This window comes from Nematolebias whitei, chromosome 12 (assembly GCF_014905685.2).
Source record: "Nematolebias whitei isolate Nwh7 chromosome 12, NemWhi1, whole genome shotgun sequence".
In the NCBI taxonomy this organism is placed as follows: Eukaryota; Metazoa; Chordata; class Actinopteri; order Cyprinodontiformes; family Rivulidae; genus Nematolebias; species Nematolebias whitei.
The window spans coordinates 18,244,219-18,250,477 of record NC_056509.1 but is presented as its reverse complement, the minus strand read 5'-3'; positions in this window follow the sequence as shown (position 1 = coordinate 18,250,477).

Sequence of the window (6,259 nt, the reverse complement as noted above, 5' to 3'; positions counted from 1 at the left end):
AGTAATGATACTGCAGTATTTATCTCTAATGTACATGAAGTGAGTAAAGCAACTGGTTGTATTCAATAATTCTCTTCAGTGTCAGGCCTAAAAATGAACCTTAATAAATGGGTTCTGTTCCCACTAAAAGACTGCACACTGACAGAAATTAATGGTATTCCTGTTAAAAGAGAAATTTACATACTTAGGAGTGGTTATTGAGAAAAATCAACATTTGCGTAGCAGTTCAAACTTTGGTCCCATTATAGAACAAATAAACAAATTTAACATGTGGTTAATGAGAGAGCTGTCATTAAATGGAAGGGTGTTACTGTCAAAAGCTGAGGGAATCTCAAGATCTGTGTTTACTTCCTTATCTTTAGAAATGCCAAAGGATGTATGCTAAAAGTTTGATAAAACATTATTTGACTTTATATGGAAACATAAATGTCATTACTTAAAAAAAAAGGTATTCTCTGTAATAACAAAACATCTGGTGGATTACATGTCCTAACTTTTGAAATGCTAAATACCTCCTTTAAAATTAAATGGTTAACCAACTTATCAAAAGGGAATGAGACGCTTTGGAACACTTTCCCTGACCACATTTTTAATCAGGTAGATGAACTCCAATTCTTATTAAAATATGATTTTAAAATTGAAAAGTTACCTATAAAGTTATCAAAACTTCACCAACAGGCTCTCCTGGCTTGGAAACTTGCCTACAAACACAACTTCTCTCCAACTACGTGCTACATTTGGAACAATGGGAATATTCTGTATAAAAATAAGTCACTTTATTATAAAAACTGGATGGATAATGGAACGATGCTGATCCAACAGCTGTTAAATGATAACGGAACCATTTTGTCATACACTGAATTTCTGACCAGATTTAACAACCTGTAACACCTGAAGAGCATGCTGTCGTTTTTCATGCTCTACCAAACTCCATGATGCAACTCTTCAAAGGAACAAACCTGATCGTTCATCTATAGAGACGCCATGTCAACCGGACCAGAGAGGACAAGGATAGCCCAAGTTGTTATCAACGCTCCGTTCAGAAGCCTGCATCACTGATGGTATGGGGTTGCATGAGCGCTTGTGGCATGGGCAGCTTGCATGTCTGGAAAGGCACCATTAATGCAGAGAACTATGTTCAGGTTCTAAAGGAACAAAACCTGATTGTTCATCTATAGAAGCCCCATAATGCAAAAACATGCTCCAACAAACTAATAAGATCATGTCTGCAGAAGATTACTTTACCTCCTGGTAGATTTTTTTGGTTCTCTACTTTTGGAGAAATTAAGTGGAAACAAGTTTGGTTGAATGGAGAAAAAATTTGCATAACAAATAAAGTTAAAGAAGTTTCATATAAAATCAATCATAATGTATACCCTGTTAAAAAAACACTGGAAAGATTTAAACTTGATATTGACTACTCTTGTACATTTTGTGAACTACACATGGAAACAATTTCTCATTTATTCCATCAATGTAATCACACGAAGACGTTCTGGACAGATGTACAACAACTCATACAACAGAAAACTGGACAAATAACTCAACTTGCAGAGAAAGACATTATATTATGCTTCGACAATAAGGATATGGACAAAGACTTGATCTACTTCACCCAACTTCTACTTCTCCTGGGAAAATTCCACATTTACAAGAAAAAGTGGTCAAACTCCAAGTCAAGCATGACCCACTTCAGCAGAACTTTACATAAACAGCAGCACTGTTAAAGGACTGGAAAACAAAAAGGCAATGAAACCAACTCAGTTCTAGAAAAACAATGTGAATTTATCTGTATAACATGTAAATATATTCTGATGCATGCTCAATAATCCAGGTAGAAAAATCTAAAAAAGTTAAATCTGGTCCTCTGGACATTCAAAAAAACAAAACAAAGCAAATAAACAAAAAAAATGTAGAAACGTTTCGTCTTTCATCCGAGAGACTTCCTCAGTCTGAGGTGCTGTATTCAGCTCAGTCTCTTAAATAGCACCTTCTCAGAGTGGATCAACCAGTTTTGCTGCTGACAACCAAAACCAGCTGATCACATGCTCAAGAAGGACCATCAGCCTAACAATGGATCATTAGCACACTGATGGCTGTTTACTATTCACAGGAGTCTGAGTGATACTAGCAATAACAGCACTGTAAGAGGGGGACAATTGAACCCGGAGGCCTCCACCCCTGTTTAATGACGGACGGTTTCTTTTCACAAAGATGGCCTCCTTTACTCCTCTCAAACCATCGTTTCTCTCTATCAAGGATGTGAACATCTTCATCCCTGAAAGAGTGACCGCTGGCCTGGAGATGAGTGTAGACAGCAGAGTCCTGACCTGATGATGTTGCTCTTCTGTGCTGGGCCATCCTTTTGGCCAGTGGCTGTTTAGTTTCCCCGATGTAATACTGATCACAGCCCTCCTGACACTGAACAGCATACACAACATTGCTCTGTTTGTGCCGGGGGACTGGATCTTTGGGATGAACCAGTCTTTGCCGTAATGTATTTTGGGGTTTAAAAGCCACTGGGACGTTATGTTTAGAAAATAAACGTCTCAGTTTCTCTGATACTCCCTCAACATATGGAATGACCACTGGTCTGGGTCTGGGTTCCTCCTTTTCACCTGTTGGCTGGCTGGAGTCCTGTTTGGGTTTCTTCTCTGCTTTCAGGAAGGCCCAGTTAGGATATCCACATTGCTCTAGAGCCTGTCTTGTGTGGGATTTCTCCTTCTGCCTGGCTCCTGAGCTAGTGGGGACGCTGTCTGCTCTGTGGTACAGAGTCCTGATGACTCCTAACTTGTGCTCCAAAGGGTGATGGGAGTCAAACTGCAAATACTGGTCTGTGTGGGTGGGTTTGCGGTACACCTCGGTTTGCAAATGTCCTCTATCAGAGACTGAGACCTCACAGTCCAAGAAAGCCAACCTGCCATTTTTTACATCTTCTCGTGTGAACTTGATGTATTTATCCACAGAGTTGATGTGGTCAGTAAAATGTTGGACTTCCTGAGATTTGATTTTAACCCAGGTGTCGTCAACATACCTGAACCAATGACTTGGTGGTGTCCCTGAAAAGGACGTCAAGGCTCTCTTTTCTACCTCCTCCATGTACAGGTTGGCAACAATAGGAGAAACTGGAGACCCCATAGCACACCCATGTTTCAGCCTATAATATTGCTCCCCATATTATGGGATGAAGATGTGCACATCCTGGACAGAGAGGAACGATGGTTTGAGAGAGGAGTAAAGGAGGCCATCTACATGAAAAGAAATCGTCCATCGTTAAACAGGGGTGGAGGCCTCCGGGTTCAACTGTCCCCCTCTTACAATGCTGTGATTGCTAGTATCACTCAGACTCCTGTGAATAGTAAACAGCCATCAGTGTGCTAATGATCCATTTTTAGGCTGATGGTCCTTCTTGAGCATGTGATCAGCTGGTTTTGGTTGTCAGCAGCAAACTGGTTGATCCACTCTGAGAAGGTGCTATTTAAGAGACTGAGCTGAATACAGCACCTCAGACTGAGGAAGTCTCTCGGATGAGAGACGAAACGTTTCTACATTTTTTTTGTTGATTTGCTTTGTTTTGTTTTTTTGAATGTCCAGAGGACCAGATTTAACTTTTTTAGATGTAAATATATTGTGTTGTATCTTTAGCATTTTTTACCCTTTGGTAATAACCAAATTGTTCTTTCTACACTTTTGTAGCTACTAATATACCCCTGGCAGTCAGTTGTTTGTAAAATTGATAAAGTTTTGTAATAAAAATAAAAAAGAAGCCTTTAACCACAGATATATAAAAGCTAGATACAGCTTTGACCGCTAAGCCGCCATCTTGGAACGGTCGACCGCTCCACTGTAACCTGTTTGTCAGGAGCAATGAAGTATCTGCGCGTTTAATCAGTCATAGCTGAATACTAAACTCATTCTCACAACTTTTTCCTCTGTAAATCTTATTAGTACAGCCATTAAAGATGAACAAATGGTTCAGTGTTTTTAAGTATTCTTGGTGGGGTTAACAATAACACTAATAAAATATTCTTATGAGAAGTTTTGCAAAACTCACAGTCACGGATACAAATATACATACAAACCGGATTCCAAAAAAGTTGGGACACTAAACAAATTCTGAATAAAAACTGAATGCAATGATGTGGAGATGCCAACATCTAATATTTTATTCAGAATAGAACACAAATCACAGATCAAAAGTTTAAACTGAGAGAATGTATCATTTTAAGGGAAAAATGGTGTAGGTTGTATAATAGGATATAAAAGGAAAGAGAGGTTTTTTTTTTTTTTTTTTTTGGTCATGTGGTCCACACTCCTTCCCAGTTGGTGGCGGTAACGCTTCCTTCACTTGTTTGTCAACCGCCAATAACACAAGAAGAAGAAAAAGAAGAAGAGCCGCTTCTGCTGCCGTTTGCTCGCCGCTTACATCGTCTTTATGTGGGGCTGAGAATGCAAAACGCAGGGTGAAGCCGCGAGGGCTGGTCCAGTTGGACCTTCTGGGATTTTAACTCTTGTTTTGGGGATTTTTACCCTCCTTAGCCCGGTTAAGACGAAGATACTAGTACTCCCAGACCGGAGGCATACCGCGGGAAAATGTCGTTACTTCCTGTGTAAGCAGGTCTTGGCGCGACTCTACGGTTGTCAAGATCAGAAGAACTCATGCAAGTAAGTCAACTAGTTCAGACGAAGTTTTTGCCATTTTTTGAGTTCTCCTTGGTGTAGTTTAGAAACCGAACTGTTCTGGTGGTGTTGGACTGGACCGAATCGGACAGTCAGCTGTTTTATTCTCGTTTCGTTGATGATATGTCACAATATTTTCTAAAAGAGACGACAACCTCCTGAGCTGCACCGATCAGTCTGTCGACCGTTTTAAATCGGTCTTCTCTGGTAACTGCTTGTTCTACAGTTACAATGTTTACAGACACTGTGGCTCGGTGGTCAGTGGGACCGGTACTGAGGCTGCGGTTCGAGCCCAGGTTGCGTTAAGAAGAACTAGTAATTGGACTGTAAATGTATAACACCTTTCTGTCTAATCAAGATGCTCAAAGCTATCCTGATTCATGCTCAATAATCCAGGTAGAAAAATCTAAGAAGGTTAGTTCAGGTTCTCTGGACGGATTCTTTGTTGAAACGTTTCGTCTTTTATCCAGAAGACTTCTTCAGTCTGAAACACTGAAACCAACTCAGTCTTATAAATAACTGATCACTGCCCTCCTGGCACTGAACAGCAGGTCTGATCAGTTCTACATCGGGGAAACTAAACAACCATTGGCCAAAAGGATGGACCAGCACAGAAGAGCAACATCATCAGGCCAGGACTCTGCGGTTTAAACTTTACACTCATCTCCAGGTTTGAGGTCATTCTTTCAGGGATGAAGATGTGCACGTCCTTGATGGATAGGAACGATGGTTTGAGAAGAGTCGAGGAAGCCATCTTGTGATGAGAACTTGTCCATCTTTAAATAGGGGCAGGGGTCTCCATGTTCAACTTCCACCCCCTTTCAGTGCTGTTATACTTCACTCAACCCTCTGTGAATAGCAAGTTGCCATGAGGGCACTAACGACCAATTGTTAGGGCTCTAACAATCTATTGTTAGGCTAATTGTCCTTCTTTTGCATGTGAACAACTAGTTCTGTCTGTCAGCAGCAAACTGGTTGATCCACCATGAAAAGGTGCTATTTAAAATGATGAACTTCCACCTTATTTCTTAAGGCTGGCCTCTCATATCATCACAGTACTGGTGTCCCACATCTTCAACCTGTCCATAAGACAATACTCCATTCCAGACACTTGGAAGACAGCCTTTGTTCTACCTTTACTGAAGGGAGGTGACTCCACCTCACTGAACAACTATCGACCAATCTCTAAACTGTATTTTAGCCAAGGTTCTAGAAAAACTGATAAACTCACAAATCAAAAATTATCTGAAAACATTTGACATCTTACCTCTCCATCAATCTGGTTTCAGGAAACAACACAGCACGACGACTACTTCACTGAAGGATTTTAAGTAGAGCTGCACAGATCCTATATCAATATCGGTACCGATATCTGGAAAAACTTCTGGCTCAGGTATCGGTGACAATGTGACCGATCCATTTTCCGATCCAACCTGCAGAGATTTCTGATCCATGATGCATGTTGGCTTGAAACTATGTAATGGATTTCCTGAACGGCGGCGTGTCTCATGAACCCAGAGTAATAAGACCCGCCTCACATTCAGGAAATCCAGTTCATAGTTTGCAGCCAGCTACAACG